Below are 18,008 nucleotides of genomic sequence, written 5' to 3'. Positions count from 1 at the left end.
CTGTGGCCTAACTATCAGTTTATACAGCTCCATCATAACCTCCCTGCTCTTATATTCTATGCCTCGGCTAATAAAGGCAAGTATCCCATATGCTTTCCTAACCACCTTATCTACCTGTGCTGCTGCCTTCAGCGATCTATGGACAAGTACACCAAGGTCCCTCTGACCCTCTGTACTTCCTAGGGTCCTACCATCCATTGTATATTCCCTTGCCTTGTTGGTCCTCTCAAAATGCATCACCTCACACTTCTCAGGATTAATTTCCATTTGCCACTGCTCTGCCCATCTTACCATCCCATCTATATCGTCCTGTAATCTAAGGTTTCCCTCCTCACTATTTACTACACCACGAATTTTCATGTCATCTGCGAACTTACTGATCATACCTCCTACATTCACGTCTAAATCATTAATGTACACCACAAATAGCAAGGGTTCCAGCACCGATCCCTGCGGTACATCACTAGTCACAGGCATCCACTCGCAAAAACAACCCTCGACCATTACCCCCTGCCTCCTGCCACTAAGCCAATTTTGAATCCAATTTGCCAAACTGCCTTGGATCTCATGGGTTATTACCTTCTTAACCAATCTCCCATGCGGGAGCTTAGCATGGGCCTGGCCACCCAAAGTCCTCCAACTATCAGTGGTCTTGGCTGTCACAGCCTCTGTCGGCTGCTCAGCTGCATGTTCAGTGCTCTCACCAGATTGTGATCCTGAACCTAAGCCTGAACGCACACCCACTTAAGTGAAAGTATCTGTGCTGGTGGAAAGTGCAGGAGAATGATGTGATGGTGCATCTTCTGACTGCTCCTCCTCCTCAGAGCATGATGGCTGTTCCCCCGGAGCAGCATCAGCACTAGCCTCCTGCGGATGATGACCTGCATGACAGAACACAAACATTTGTGTATTAGGTTCTGCAAATCTCCTCATGTGAACCATGCGTGATGTGGATCTCCAGAAATGTGGTGGACACATGAACACAATGTCTCCTCACTCCCTTCAGCGGAGACTCTTGTCTCTTTATCCGCTATTTAAAGGCCATCCTGGACCCCTGCTAGTTCCAGTGCCTCCTCCTCAGTCGACAATAGAGGCCGAAGATCTGAGATGCTTTTGCCAGTCCTTGAGGTCTCCCTCATGTTATGGGCCTGTTTGTCCTGCAAGTAGGAACATAGTAAGACTTTGCAGGTAGAGCAAGAGAACATACATGTTAATGCCAGCCCCTTGTCCCCTGATGATGCCTCCTAAATGGCTCCTCCCCACTTGTGCTCTCAGGGAACGTAATGGGGCTGAGCTCTGAAAGAAGGTGGCCTGTCGCTGAGATGCAGCCATGCATCAGCCAGGATGTGATGATTCATAGCCCTTTTGCTAGCATCTTAGTGATGTCTCCCTGCTTATGTCACGCTCCCTCCCGCATGGCCACATGCAAACCCCAAAGAGGAGAGAGGTATGGAGGACTCACTTTGGCAGAGCGAAGGAGGTCACTGATTCTCTTTTGACACTGGAGTCAGTTCCGTGAGATGACCCCACAGTTGCTGACATCCTCTGAAATCTCCCTCCAGTCTTGCTTGGTCAGGCGGAAGGATCTCTTCTTGCCATCCCTCGGAAAAAGGACCTCCGGCCTTTCCCTTGCAGCCTGGAGGAGAATCTCCAGGGAGGCATCGCTAAATCGTAGGATCACCCAGAATCTGGCCTCCAACATGGTGCCAGGTTGCTCCTGCTCCATCCCAATGGTTGTTAGTCCTTGTGCTGGTGAGTCCAGGTGTTGCAACAGCACTTTAGCAGGGTCCAGCAGCACTCCAGCTTCACTGCCTCAGTGAAAGGCAGTAATAATAAGCAGGGCTGGCAGACCTTGAAATACGATGCCAGCATCTGCATTGGAGTCACCTGATGCCACAATTGGCACCTTGGAGCCTGCCCCCATTGTGCAATTGGATGGGCCCCACACCTCCATTATGGAAAGTGGCAGCCCATTGCGCGATTATGGTCAGCCGTTTTACGCGCCACATAGAGCAACGGCACTGGGTCTGCCGCCAGGACCCACAACGAGGTCACAGAATTTAGCCTGGTAAGTTAGCCTTTACTGCAAGGGGTTTGAGTATAAAAGAGTAAGGTAGTATCGCTGCAATTATATAGGGCTTTTGAGACCACACCTGTATTACTATGTAAAGTCTTGGTCTCCTTACCTAAGAAAGGATATACTTGCCTTAGAGAGGGTACAGCCATGGTTCATGGGACTGATTCATGAGGTGAAACGGTTGTCCTATGAGGATTTAATAGAATGTGCCTAGACTCTCTGGAGTTTAGAAGAGCAAGAGGTGATCTCATTGAAATGTATAACATTTTTAGAGACCTTGACAGGGTTGATGCTGAGAGGTTGTTTTCCCTGGCTGGAGAGTCCAGAACTGGGGGTCAATGTCTCAGAATAAGGGGTCGACCATTTTGGACAGAGATGAGGAGAAATTTCTTCACTTGGGGGCTGGGAATCTTTGGAATTCTCTATGTCAGAGGGCTGTAGATGTTCAGTTGTTGAGTATATTCAAGAGTGAGATTGATAGATTTTTGAACACTAAGGGAATGAAAGAATTATGGGATAGGACTGGAAAGTGGAGTTGAAACAAAAGATCAGCTATGATCTTATTGAATGGCAGAGCAGGCTCAAGAGGCTGTGTGGCCTACTCTTGTTCCTATTGCTTATGTTCTTTGTAAAAAGGAGCTGATGCTGTAATGTGGAGGGGGTTAAGATAGGCCATCTGACCTTCCTCATTCATATACAGGGGAGCAACTAACATTAACGACACCATTGGTGTCACATGCATTCTGATCACTTGTTCCAATGACTATTCTTGGCATGAAACACTGAAAAGTGAGTTCTGGCAAACTGTTCGACTGTGGAGGGCAGTCCAGCCAAGCCCAATCCTATCCTCACCCACCATCATCAGCATGTATATAATTTTCAAGCACAGTCTTTGAATAGTGACGTGGAGGGAAAATCCTGGCTGATTTTCTTTTTTTCCCATCCTCTTAATTCAAAGAACCACTGGCTGAAATCAGCTGACTCAACACAGGCTCAGGATTAAACCAGTAATGGGTGGAACCTCATAGCAACAGTGTCTCTAAGCTCCTTAATGGAGCTGCAGGAGAGTAAGGCTCTGTGCCAGGAACACTGTTTCCTAAAAAGGCCTTCTTGTAGAGGTAATGATTGCCTGTACCTATGAAAAGACACTCATAAAACATGCAGATAGCTGTCTGTATATAGGCAAATTTTAACAGTCTCTTTGTAGAAGTCATTACATTGTCATTTTTGGCGCAGGATGGTGGAAATTTGTAAAGGAGATGCATTCCGGGCATGTAGATAATTGTTTTGGATGCAACTAAATGAAGCCAGTTAATTAGTGATTTGTCATCTCACGGTCGCTTACCCAGTCATTCAATGGTAGTTCATTTCCCAGGCATGGAAAAAAGAAATGTATTTATTGACTCTGCCTTTTTGCGCGTATTCAGTGCTGGGGAATGGAACACTTTATAATTTGGACACCCACTGTCAGCTGAAAGCATTCCTAAAATTCGATTAAATTTTACGGCACCGCAAGAAATCGTTCGGCTCAACTGATCTCTGCTCCACACAAGCCTCCTCCCACACTGTTTTATCTCATCCAATCTGCACATCCTTCCATTCATTTCTCCCTTATGTACTTATCTATCTTCCACTTAAATACATATATGCTATTCACCCCAACCCCATGTTGGATTTATTAGTGATTTATTATCTTATTTTTATGTCCCCTAGTTTTGGACTCCCCCATGTGTAAACATCTACTCTATGGCTACCATATAAAACTTTTTCATAAACTTAAAGATCAGGTCACCCCTCAGCCTTCCGGTTTTCTAGAGAAAAGAGCCCCAGCCTATTCAATCTTTCCATAGCAACATCCTTGTAAAACATTGTGCACTTTCTCCAGTGTCTCTATAACCTTTTTATAATATGGAGACCATTCCTAGGTCATGTGTAACATGCAGCCTAACACCACCTATCTTCTACTTGCCGATCAATATGTTTCAGTTCCCAACCTCAGAAGATTACCTGCTACCGTACCAGTGACAGGCCTTCGGGTCAATGCGGGCAGTTTCAAGCTACCCCTGTGCACCATAAATAGACTGATTTCAAACAAGATCATCTGATTTGCATGATCCCTATTGGAACACTCAGACCTTCACCTGCTTTGCATCATGTGCGATTTATGGTGCGCAGGGAGCATTGCAAGAAATCGCCAACTTAGAACAGGTCTGATTGTCAATTGCATATTAATTAGGGGGCATGGACAACCCAATGCCTTTTCCTGATCCTTGGACGTGTAAGACACTTGTCTGCCCATTCTGCTAGCCTGTTGCTGGCAGTTCATATCATCTTCACTGTTTGCCACTCCTCCAAGATGGTATCATCAGCAAATTTTGAAATTCTTCCCTGTATTCCAAAATCCAAAACATTTATATATAGCAGAAAAAGCAGTGGTCCTAGCACTGACCCTTGGGGAACTCCACTGTCCACCATCCACCAGTCTGAAAAATAACCATTTACCACGACTTGCCGTTTTCTGTCCTTAAGCCAATTTCTTTTATCCAATTGAACACTAACCCTCCTATTCCATGAGCCTCAATTTTGTTTACCAGCTTTTTATGTGGTACTTTATCAAACACTTACTTAAAATCCATATAGATAACATCTACCTTCATTCAGCTTCTCTGTTACTTAATGAAAAGATTCAATTAGATTAGTCAAGCATGACATGATCTGCCTTTTACAAATCCGTGTGAGCTATCCTTAATTAACTCAAACCTCGCCAAGTGCTTGTTGATGTTTTCCCTGATTATTATTTCTAAAACCTTACCCACTATTGATGTTAAACTAACCGGCCTGTAGTTGCTAGGACTGTCCTTACACCCTTTCTTGAATGAATAAGAGTGTCACATTTGTCACTATCCAATCCTCTGGCAGATCCCCATATCCAGGGAAGATTGGAAGATTATGGAAAGTCCTTCCGCTACCTCCATTCCACTTCCTTTAGCAAGCATCCAGACCAGGTGACTTATCTACCGGAAGCACAGCCAGCCTTCCAGTACTTCCTCCCTTTCAATTTTTACCTAATCCATTGCCTCCACTCTCTCTCTGCTTCTACTGATATTTTGTCAGATTCCTCTTCCTTCTTAAACACCAATACAAAGTACTCATTACATATTCGAGACTTGCCCTCTATCTCTAAATATATATTACCCTCTTTGTCCCTAATAGTTGCTACTCCACCTCTACCATCCACTTACTATTTACATGCCGGTAAAAGATTTTTGGGCTCATAGGAACATAGAAACATCAGAGCAGGAGTAGGCCATTCAGCCCATCGAGTCTGCTCTGCCATTCAAAACGATCATGGCTGATCATCCACTTCAGTGCCTTTTTCCCACAATATCCTCATATCCCCTTACATCAATTTATTTAGGAATCTGTCAATCTCTGCTTTAAACATACTCAATGACTGAGCTTCCACAGCCCTCTGGGGTAGAGAATTCCAAAGATTCACAACACTCTGAGTAAAGAAATTTCTCCTCATCTCTTTTCTAGGTGGCTTCTCCCTTATTTTGAAATTGTGTCCCCTGGTTTTAGACTCCCCAACCCTGCATCTACCAGGTTTGTGGGGTTAATGGCCTACTCCTGCTCCTAATTCATATATTTGTACCCTGTCTATCCCTTTAAGTATTTTGTAGGTTTCAATGAGATCACCTCTCATTCTTCGAAACGCTCGAGAATACAGGCCCAGTTTCCCCAATCTGTCTTCATAGGACAGTCCCGCCATCCCGGGAACAAGTCAGGTGAACCTTTGTTGCACTCCCTCTATGGCAATAATATCCTTCCTAGGGTAAGTGGACCAAAACTGCACACAGTACTCCAGGTGTGGTCTAACCAAGGTTTTATACAATTGAAGCAAAGCTTCACTACTCCTGTACTCAAATCCTCTTGCGATAAAGGCTAACATACCATTAGCCTTCTCAATTGCTTGCTGCATCTGCATGTTAGCTTTCAGTGACTTATTGACAAGGACACCCATGTCCCTTTGGACATCTACACTTTCTAATCTCTTACCAGATAAGAAATACTCTGGACATCTATTCCTCCTACCAAAGTGGTAACCTCACATTTTTCCACATTATATTCCATTTGCCACATTCTTTCCAACTCACTAAGTCTTCCCAAATCCCCTTGAAGTTGCTTTACATCTTCCTCACAAAACACATTTCCACCTAGTTTTATGTCAGCCGCGAACTTGGAAATATTACATTTGGTCCCCACATCCAAATCACTGATATATATTGTGATCAGCTGGGGCCCAAGCACTGATCCCTGCAGTAACCCACTAGTCGCAGCCTGCCAACGCACGAAAGACCCATTTATTCCTTCTGTCTGTTTTCTGCCTGTTAACCAATCCTTAATCCATGCCAGTATATTACCTCCTATCCCACTTGCTTTAGTTTTGCTAACCAACCTCCTGTGGGGACTTTACGAAAGGCCTTTTGAAAATCCAAGTATACCATGTTTATCGACTCCCCTTTATCAATTCTGTTAGTAACTTCTTCAACAAACTCCAACAGATTCATCAAACATAATTTCCCATTCATAAATCCATGTTGACTCTGCCCAATCAGATCATTCTTATCCAAGTTTCCATTTATGTCATGCAGGCCCCCACCTGCCAAGAATGAGGCACATTAATTTCACCACATGGACATTTATCTTCAAATCGTGCTGGGAAGAAAAGCGTGCCTATAACAAGGAATTGCCAGGCCCCTAGCCAGAAAGATATTTTTGCATACTAGCAGCCAGCGTTGGAACAAAGGAACCAGCCCCTGCTCCCCAATACACAGAGCGGATGTGGTCAGACCAGTTTAGTCACCTAGATAACTGGCTGTTGCAGAATTTTGAGCTGAGAGTTTTAAATTGGCCACAGAGAATTTGAATCCGGAAAGCTCCTGTCTCCTGGATTGAGAACACCTCTGTCCTGTCTGCTCTCATCTCATTCTCACCAGTTTTGGAATCCATTGAAGACACAGGAACCCCCAAGATAGAAAAGTCTCCTACAGTGAACAAGGTTTAAGAAGAATACTGGGCCCCAACTAAAAGCAAGAATTACCTACAAGCAAGAACTACCTACAAAAGGACTCTACAGTGAGCTCAAAAGCACAGTAACAAGAAACTCTTCAGATATTGCCTCAAACCTCTCCACTTTATTTTTCTTCTGCTATTTTCTGTCTGTATTTGCATGTGTGTATCGCGTATGCATGCTAGCATGGGGCGTGGCATGTATCTGTAGACGTTAACTGAATTAGAGCTTAAGTTTAAGTTTTAATAAATTTCACTTTTCTTCTTTAAACCTGTTCTTAAAGCCTGTTTGTGCTCATTTCTTTGCCGTATAATTGGAAAGCGGTAAACAAGTATTCACCACGAGGGAGCTCAAAACACAGTGTGTTGAAAAATAAAACCCTGTTACAGTAAGACCAGGTGAAGGTTGAAAGGGAACCCCTAGACCTCTTTTTCACCTTGTCGTAACAGATTATCACATCCTTTAGAATAGATTCTAGCATTTACCCAACAACTGATGTAAGGCTAAAAGGTCTGTAATTCCCTGTTTTCTCTCTCCCTCCCTTCTTAAATGGTGGGGTGACATTTGCAACCTTCCAATCTGCAGGAACTGCTAGAGAATCGATAGAATTTTGGAAGATGATCACCAATGCATCCACTACCTCGTTCACAACTCTGGTATGTAAAATATCAGGTCCTGGGGGCCTTATCAACCTTCAGCCCAATTAATTTCTCCAATACAACCTTCTTGTTAATACTAATTTCCTTCAATTCCTCATTCTCCCTAATCCCTTGGATCTCTAATTCTGGGAGATTTCTTGCACCTTCCTCATTGAAGACAGAAAAAGTAATCATTTAGGTTCTGCCATTTCTCTATTCCCCATTATATATTCTCTTGACTCTGCCTGTAATGGACCTACATTTGTCTTAGTATAACATTTCCTTTTTACATACTTATCGAAGCTTTTACAGTCTGTTTTTATATTATTTGCTTGCTTACATTCATATTCTATTCTCCCATTCTTTATCAGTTTCTTCATTCTCCTTTGCTGTATTCTAAAATCCTCCCAATCCTCAGGTTTACTACTATTTGTTGCAACTTTATATGCCTTTTCTTTTAATCTTATACAATCCTTAACTTCCTTTGTTATCCATGGTTGACTGCCTTTACTTTTGGGGTTGTTGTGCCTTGAAGGAATGTCTAGTTGCTGTAAACTATGTAATATTTATTTAAAGACAATCCATTGCCTCTGTACAGTCATACCTTTTCATGTATTTTCCCAATCCACCTCAGCCAATTTGTCCCTCATACCTTCATCATTTCCTTTGTTCAAATTCAACAGCCTGGCCAGATTGCACTACCTCACATTCAAACATAATGTAAAATTCTATCATATTATGGTCACTCATCCCTAAAGGTTCTTTTACAACAAGATTATCAATTAGCCCTTTCTCATTACATAATATTACATCTAAAATAGCTTGTTCTCTAGTCAGTTCCTCAACATACTGCTCTCGAAAACCATCCCTAACACACTCCAAAAACTCGTCCTCCACAGCATTAGTGCTCATTACGTTTACCCAGTCTATATGCAGATTGACGTCACCCACGATTACTGTTCTCTTTAATGTTGACTGCCATTCTATTCTCATATCCACTCTTTGCCAGTCTAATTTTCCTCTTCACCTCCCCTCTCACCTCCCCTCTTATTGTAATTAACCTTTTGTAATTATGCATGTATGTAAACACACAAAGTGTGGTGAATAAAGTTGGTGAGTTACAAGCACAAATAACCGAGTGGGAATATGGAATAGTGGCAATAATGGAAACATGGCTGAAAAATGGTGAGGATTGGATACTTAATATACAAGGATATAAAGTGTTTAGAAAAGATAAAGAAGGAAAAAAGGTAGGTGGGGTGGCAGTACTGATTGGCAAAAACATTGTAGTGTTGAAAAGAGGGATGTCCTAGCAGGGGCATGTATAAGATTAAAAGAAAAAGCCTATAAAGTTGCCAGAAATAGTAGTAAACCTGAGGATTGGGAAGATTTTAGAACACAGCAAAGGAGGACGAAGAAACTGGTAAAGAAAGGGAGAAGAGAATATGAATGTAAGATAGCAAATAATATAAAAACAGACTGCAAAATCTTTTATAGGTATGTAAAAAGGAAATGTTAGACTAAGACAAATGTGGGTTCATTACAGGCAGATACAGGTCTATGGAGCCCGATCCAGAGCCGGAGCCGGAGCCGCAGTGCCTGGACTGGGGCGACGATGAATGCATGCCAAAGGCCCAGCGAGGCCTCGCACCCCCCTCTCCCCCACTGGTCTCGTACGGAAAATCCTTGTTCGGATCCCGGGGGAAGAAGCTCCACATCGCGGCTGGCCCATAGCACTGGCCCCCCACCCCCTCCCCACCTCGCACCACCTTTCCCCTCGCAGCCCCTTCCTCTTTCCCCCCTTCCGTCCGCACCCCCTTCTCCCCGCCACACCCCTTCCCCCCTCCCCTCCCCCCCTCACACCCCCTCCACCCTCAGCTGTTATCCACAGCTGTTACATAAGTTTCTAAATTCACTTGGAAAAGCCCTTCAAAACACTCCTGCAGGGGATGCAGAGACCAAGTGGGCCCACATCAGAGACACCATCAATGACTCAGCAATGACCACCTTTGGCAAACGTGAGAAGCAGAATGCAGACTGGGTTCAATCTCACTTTGAAGAGCTGGAACTTGTCAGAGCCACGAAGTGCACTGCACTGTTGAACTACAAGAAAGCCCCTAGCGAGTTAACATCCGTAGCACTTAAAGCCGCCAGAAGCGCTGCACAAATCACAGCCAGGTGCTGTGCAAGTGACTACTGGCAACACCTATGCAGTCTTATTCAGCTGGCCTCCGACACCGGAAACATCAGAGGAATGTATGGTGGCATTAAAAGAGTTTTTGGACCAACCATGAAGAAGATCGCCCCCCTCAAGTCTAAATCAGGGGAAACTATCACTGACCAATGCAAGCAAATGGCCCGCTGGGTGGAGCACTACCTAGAACTGTACTCCAGGGAAAATGTTGTCACTGATACCGCCCTCAATGCAGCCCAGTCTCTGCCAGTCATGGATGAGCTGGACGAACAGCCAACAAAATCAGAACTCAGTGATGCCATTGATTCTCTAGCCAGTGGAAAAGCCCCTGGAAAGGACGGCATTACCCCTGCAATAATCAAGAGTGCCAAGCCTGCTATACTCTCAGCACTCCATGAACTGCTTTGCCTGTGCTGGGATGAGGGAGCTGTACCACAGGACATCTGCGATGCCAATATCATCACCCTCTATAAGAACATGGGTGACCGCGGTGACTGCAACAACTACCGTGGAATCCCCCTGCTCAGCATAGTGGGGAAAGTCTTCGCTCGAGTCGTTTTAAACAGACTCCAGAAGCTGACTGAGCATATCTACCCTGAGGCACAGTGTGGCTTTCGAGCAGAGAGGTCCACCATTGACATGCTGTTCTCCCTTCGCCAGCTACAGGAGAAATTCCGCAAACAACAGATGCCCCACTACATTTCTTTCATATATCTCACCAAAGCCTTTGACCTTGTCAGCAGAAGTGGTCTCTTCAGACTACTAGCAAAGATCGGATGTCCACCAAAGCTACTAAGTATCATCACCTCATTCCATGACAATACGAAAGGCACAAATCAGCATAGCGGCACCTCATCAGACCCCTTTCCTATCCTGAGTGGCGTGAAACAGGGCTGTGTTCTCACACCTACACTTTTTAGATCTTCTTCTCCCTGCTGCTCTCACATGCGTTCAAGTCTTCAGAAGAAGGAATTTTCCTCCACACAAGATCAGGTGGCAGGTTGTTCAACCTTGCATGTCTTCGAGCGAAGACCAAAGTACGGAAGGTCCTCATCAGGGAACTCCTCTTTGCTGACGATGCTGCATTAACATCCCACACAGAAGAGTGTCTGCAGAGACTCATCGACAGGTTTGCGGCTGCCTGCAACGAATTTGGCCTAACCATCAGCCTCAAGAAAATGAACACCATGGGACAGGACGTCAGAAATGCTCCATCCATCAATATTGGTGACCACGCTCTGGAAGTGGTTTAAGAGTTCACCTACCTAGGCTCAAATATCACCAGTAACCTGTCTCTCGATGCAGAAATCAACAAGCGCATGGGAAAGGCTTCCACTGCTATGTCCAGACTGGCCAAGAGAGTGTGGGAAAATGGCGCACTGATACGGAACACAAAAGTCCAAGTGCATCAAGCCTGTGTCCTCAGTACCTTGCTCTACGGCAGTGAGGCCTGGACAATGTACATCAGCCAAGAGCGACGTTTCAACTCATTCCATCTACGCTGCCTCCGGAGAATCCTTGGCATCAGGTGGCAGGACCGGATCTCCAACGCAGAAGTCCTTGAGGTAGCCAACATCCCCAGCATATACACCCTACTGTGCCAGCGGTGCTTGAGATGGCTTGGCTATGTGAGCCGCATGGTAGATGGCAGGATCCCCAAGGACACATTGTACAGCGAGCTCGTCACTGGTATCAGAACATATTGATCAGGCCGTCCATGTCTCTGCTTTAAAGACATCTGCAAACATGACATGAAGTCCTGTGACATTGATCACAAGTCGTGGGAGTCAGTTGCCAGTGATCACCAGAGCTGGCCATAAAGGCGGGGCTAAAGAGTGGCGCGTCGAAGTGACTTCGCAGTTGGCAGGAAGAAAGGCAGAAGTGCACGGAGAGAGCCAACTGTGCAACAGCCCCGACAACCAATTTTATCTGCAGCACCTGTGGAAGAGTCTGTCACTCTAGAATTTACCTTTTTAGCCACTCCAGGCGCTGCTTCGCAAACCACTGACCACCTCTAGGCACTTACCTATTGTCTCTCGAGACAAGGAGGCCAAAGAAAGAGAATAAGCAGAGTCAGGAGAATATATAATGGGGAATAGAGAACTGGCAGAGAAGCTAAATGATTACTTTTTCTGTCTTCACTGAGAAAGATGCAAGAAATCTCCCAGAATTTTGTAATTAGGTTCTCACTTCAAGATTGCACTTGGCATGCAACATACACCCTTTTTTTTGTTTCATCATAATCTCTATCTCCCTCGTCATCCAAGGAGCTCTGTTTTTGATTCCCCTACCTTTTGTCCTTGTTGTAATGTATCCAGCCTCTATCTGAAGCATGTCTTCCTTAAAGATAACCCATTCTTCCATTCCAGATTTTCTGTCAGGATTTGGTTTTCATTTTACTCTGGCTAGATCCCTTCTCATCGCATTGAAATTGTCCTTTTTCAATCCAGACGTTCTACCTTATATCATTCCTTGCTTTTCTGCATTACTAATCTAAACCTTATGATATGAATATTATTCTTACTCAAGTGCTTCCCCACAGACACTTGATCCACTTGGCCCACCCCATTCCCCAGCACCAGATCCAGCAATGCCTCCTTTCTAGTTGGGCTGAGAACATATTGATCAAGAAAGTCCTCCTGAACACATTTTAGAAATTCCTCCCTTTCTTTAACCTTTAATGTAACATTATCCCAATCAACATTTGGGTAAATTAAGCCCCCCGCTATCGCCACACTATAGTTCTTGCACATCTCTGTGATTTCTCTGCAGATTAGTTCCTTTCTCTCTCTCTCTCTGATTATTTGGAGGCCTATAGAATACACCTAGTAACTTGATCATACACTTTTTGCTTCTTAATTCTAACCAAATGGATTCTGTCTTTGCCCCTGCTAGGACATCCTTCTTTTCAACACTACAATGTCTTTGCTAATCAGTACTGCCACCCCACCTACCTTTTTCCTTCTCTATCTTTTCTAAACACTTTATATCCTTGTATATTAAGTATCCAATCCTCACCATTTTTCAGCCATGTTTCCGTTATTGCCACTATTCCATATTCCCACTTGGTTATTTGTGCTTGTAGCTCACCAATCTTATTCACCACACTTTGTGTGATTACATACATGCATTGTAATCCTGTTGTTGCATTCCTCATCGCCCTTCTCATTCCACTCCTATTTAATATGGAACTATTCCCTTCTCTCGTACTGTCCAATAGAGGTTGTGCATGCCCAGCCAATAGCACCCACACACCCACATCTGTAGATAGGATCGACCAAGCCTCACCTTGGCAGATGATTAATTGTTGCAGATGCTCCTATTCCCATAGGAAGCTGGATGTGTAAATAAATGACCATCCTAACATTTGGGAAATCTTCCTATTGAGAATAGCTTGGCTTTATCCCATTTTTCTTTCTTGTCTGCAATGTGCTCGCATACTCTTGCAAACCAAACATCAACTTTATGAATCGGTGGACCAGAGATCAGACTAGGGATGGGTTGGGTCAATTTCTCATTGAAATTACAGCAGATGATTGGGGCAATCTCCATAGAGTTTCAGGGACCTTATAACCAGAAAATGCAGCCTAGTGACTCAAAGCACATACTTTTGATTGGGTACTCTCAAACTGCTGTAAAAGGAGGACAATTATGAGGAATGTTTTATTATGACATTTATACATCACTGATATTTCATATTCAGGAGCTCCCAGTGCCCAAACAGGAAATGAGAGAGAGGAAACTCATCCTGCTGTGTCCAGCAGTTTTATTTGAAGAACTGAGGTAAAGGAGAAAGATTAACTGCATCTCTTTGATCAATGATTTTGACTCCAGCAATGGACTCTCCAGCATGACATCTCAAAGTGGTATTAGAAAGGAATTGTGCACTATATGTTAATTTAACTCACTGTGTTATTTAAGAGGTTGACACAGTGCCAGCAGTGACTGATGAGGCTTGTCAGGCCTGATGTGAATCTGCTCGCAGCCATTTTGCCATGGACAAGAGTCAACACATTAAACATTAATGGGGGCATTTAAGCAGGCCAGGATACACATATGAGCAGGGTTCTTCCTCATGGGCACCAGGTTCCAACAGAATACAAATACCTACCACGAGCTTCCTCTTCATTTTGATTCATTTAACAGAGGTCAGCACAATTACGAAATTGGGCCGGCTCTACTGAGCTGAGACCGGGGTTAGAATTTTATTGTTGACAATGAAGGAAGCTGAGCCCAAGCTGACTAAACACCTGGAGCTCAGCCAACATTCACTTGCACTCATAATTAGGACTCAGCAATTCTAACTACCCTGATTTCAACGTGCGATCACTTCACAAGAAGAGAAGTGTGAAAACCAAACTAAGACTCACTTGCTGGGCCAATAGACCTTAAGCTTATAATAGGCCTAGAATGTACCTTGCCTTTTTGGTATGACAACACTTATAGAGTCATAAAGTCACAGAGTTATACAGCACAGAAACAGGCTGTTCGGCCCATTGTGTCCGTGCCGGCCATCAAGCACCTAACTATTCTAATCCAATTTTTTCCAGCACTTGGCCTGTAGCCTTGTATGCTATGGTGTTTCAAGTGCTCATTTAAATACTTCTTAAATGCTGTGAGAGTTCCTGCCTCTAGCACCTCTTCAGGTAGTGCGTTCCAGATTCCAACCACCCTCTGGGTGAAAATATTTTTCCTCAAATCCCCTTTAAACCTCCTTCCCCTTAACTTAAATCTATGCCCACTGGTTATTGACCCCTCCACTAAGGGGAAAAGTTTCTTCCTATCTAACCTATCAATGCCCCTCATAATTTTGTATATCTCAGTCATGTCCCCCCTCAGCCTTCTCTGCTCTCAGGAAAACAACCCCAGCCTTTTCAGTCTCTCTTCATTGCTGAAATGCTGCAGCCCAGGCAACATCCTGGTGAATCTCCTCTGCACCCTCTCCAGTGCAATCACATCCTTCCTATAGTGTGGTGCCCAGAACTGTGCACAGCACTCCAGCTGTGGCCTAACTTGCGTTTTATACAGCTCCATCATAACCTCCCTGCTCTTATATTCTATTTCTCGGCTGATAAAGGCAAGTATCCCATATGCCATCCTAACCACCTTATCTACCTGCGCTGCTGCCTTCAGTGAGATGGACAAGTACACCAAGGTCCCTCTGACCTTCAGTATTTCCTAGGGTCCTACCATCCATTGTATATTCCCTTGCCTTGTTAGTCCTCCCAAAATGCATCACCTCACACTTCTCAGGATTAAATTCCATTTGCCACTGCTCTGCCCATCTTACCAGCCCATTTATATCACCCTGTAATCTGAGGCTTTCCTCCTCACTATTTATGACACCATCAATTTTCCTGTCATCTGCAGACTTACTTATCACACCTCCTATGTTCATGTCTAAATCATTAATGTAAGTACATCATTATAAGTACATTGGTCCTAGAAATTTGGACATGTCCATTTTTGGCAAGTTTAGGATGGAGGAAATCACTGTGCCTAAGTGATGAGGCCTGAGAAGCCCTCAACATTGGGCCTCAGGCCTCAATTGTATGAATGGATAAGCTGTGAAGTGTAGGAGGTAGCAGATTTGACAAAGTGCCATTGTCGATTGGGCCCTGCAACACTAGGAGTGTACTCAAGTGAGCGACTGGGGTGGAAGGCAGAGGGACCACTGAATGTGGGTGGGAAGGATCAGGCCTGGGCAAGTGGGACGTGGCAATGATTGGGAGAAGCGCAATCAGTAGCCCTATCAGTTAGCACCGCCTTCTGCTGTGTGAGTTCAGCGCGTGGCAAGTGAAGTGCTGAGGCCTTTGCAAATCAAGAATGATTGATTTATTTAAATAAATTTGCGCCATCTTTGATTGATCCTGACCCATGCTGCTGAAGCCTTAGGGATGGATATTGTGGAACTGGTGGCACTCCCAGTGCCGGGCTGAAAATGCAGGGTGAATCCCTCCTCGGCCTTTTCTGCACCCCCCACCCCCCCCCCCCCACCCCCGCCTCCAACCCGACATGACACTCCATTGTTCCGGAACCTAAGTGTCCAGCGCCGGAATCCTCGTCTCTTTAACAACAGGGAGCCTTCCTCCAAGAGATGCTAGCCAATCAGAGGGCCTGAAGCTCAACAATATTGGTGGATCCACTGGGAGCAGTGGCCACTGCCTGTACTGTAGAGGCCTTGGACCCTGGTTTAGTGCGGGTACTCTGGACCTCAGTTAAGTGAAGCGGGGTCACCAGGGCCAGTCCGGAAGGCCCCAACGAGAAACGTGGGCATAAAGTGCAGGGGGAGGGGGGTGTCCAGGGAGGTGGAGGTTTTGCAGGCAGGAGTAGTCCATGGGCCCAGATTTCCCATGGAGGAAGCCCTCCTCCCCATCAAACCCACAGGGAGGGTGCCTCATATTACAAAGTTCCCTCTTCATTTGGCGAAGGCCAGCATCCCCTACCCCTGCCTGCCACTGGTTAGATCCCAGCAGTGGGGGGAAGAAGCACTTAAGTGGTCATTAATAGCTCATTTAAGGGCCTCAGTTGGCCTCTGGGAGGGAAGGCCGTCGTTGGCAAATTCACTTGGCGATGGGATGGTGTTACAACTGAAATGGGAGGAGTGCACTGCCTTTCTCTAGTCCCACCTCTCTACGGTCACAATAGATAGTTATTGATACAGCCAATAATATACTTTATCTATTTTAGTTTCAGAAAAAAATCCACCAACCAGGATAAACAGCAAAAGTATTAATTTATTATAAAACAAGACTTAGTCAATAAAGCTGCAAAGCTTTAACACACAGTTTGAAATAAATATATATATTCCCTTCTAAATACCCAACACACGTACACACACATGTTAAAGGAAAAATAAAGATGCTTTTCTCTGCAGAGATCTTTTTACAAAGAGACAAAAAAAAAATACTTTGGCCAATTGCTTGTCAATTCTTGAAGAAAAAGGATATGTTATGTTCCAGATGGCATATAGTCTGGCATCCGAGTACATGTAGATGGGTCACTGGGATCTTTTCAGTAGCAGTTCGTTCAGGAGATATTGAGAGGAAGTCTTACAGAAGCTTCTCAGGGAAGCTGAAATGCTGCTTCAGTTTCTCTATTTCTTGCACTTGATTCTCAGGTTTCTCAAAGAGGTGGAAAAAGATGAGCTGGGTGCTTCTCTCTTAACAGGCTTACCCCCAACTGTCATTCAAAACAGTCCACGCCCCAACCAGAAAGTCAAAATCTCCTGACAACTATAAACCAAGACGTGTGGCTTCTCTGTAAGCATGTCCATTAGCCAGCAAGGCTTCTGATGTTTATTTAGCACCTCTTGACTCTTCCAGTAATTGTTTTTAAAAAAATCTGAAGTGTCCTTTCAGCAACCCTTTAAATAAAAACACACCCATGGAATCTCTTCAGTCCTTCAAAGGAATCCATCTCGACAATCTTCAAACACCAGTCCTCAAAAAAATATCAAAAAATAGAAGCACTTTCATAACAGCAGTGGCAGGACCTCTGCCCCCATCTCCCATCGTGTTTCTATGGATACCCCCCTACCTCCAATCTCATCTTGGAGGGACCCATAAAATCTAGCCCAATGTATCTACCTGGCCCAATATGGTGAATGATGACAAAAAGCCAGAAAAGTGCAGGAGCTTCCTGCTCACCAAATTGGAAGCTTAGCACTCCGATTTCTGGGCCATTGACTTGCTACCTTATCATTTTTCACATCCATATGTCCCCATTTCCCACACCAGTTATCCCCAAGGTTGACAACTCTGGTTGCATAAGTTACACAGAATATACGGCACTGAAGGAGGCCATTCGGCACAACCTGTCCTCGCCACCGTCTACATCCACTTGAGTCCCCTCTTATCTTTCTTCATCTAACTCTTTCAGCATTACTCTCTATTTCCTTCTTCCTCATCTGCTTATCTAGCCTCTACTTTAATGCATCTATACTATTCGCCCTCAATTACTCCCTGTGATAGTAATTTCTCTATCCTCACACACCTCGTGCAAACAATTTTCTTTTGAATTCTC

The sequence above is a fragment of the Heterodontus francisci genome, chromosome 12 (assembly GCF_036365525.1).
Source record: "Heterodontus francisci isolate sHetFra1 chromosome 12, sHetFra1.hap1, whole genome shotgun sequence".
NCBI lineage: Eukaryota > Metazoa > Chordata > Chondrichthyes > Heterodontiformes > Heterodontidae > Heterodontus > Heterodontus francisci.
This window is presented reverse-complemented; position numbering follows the sequence as displayed.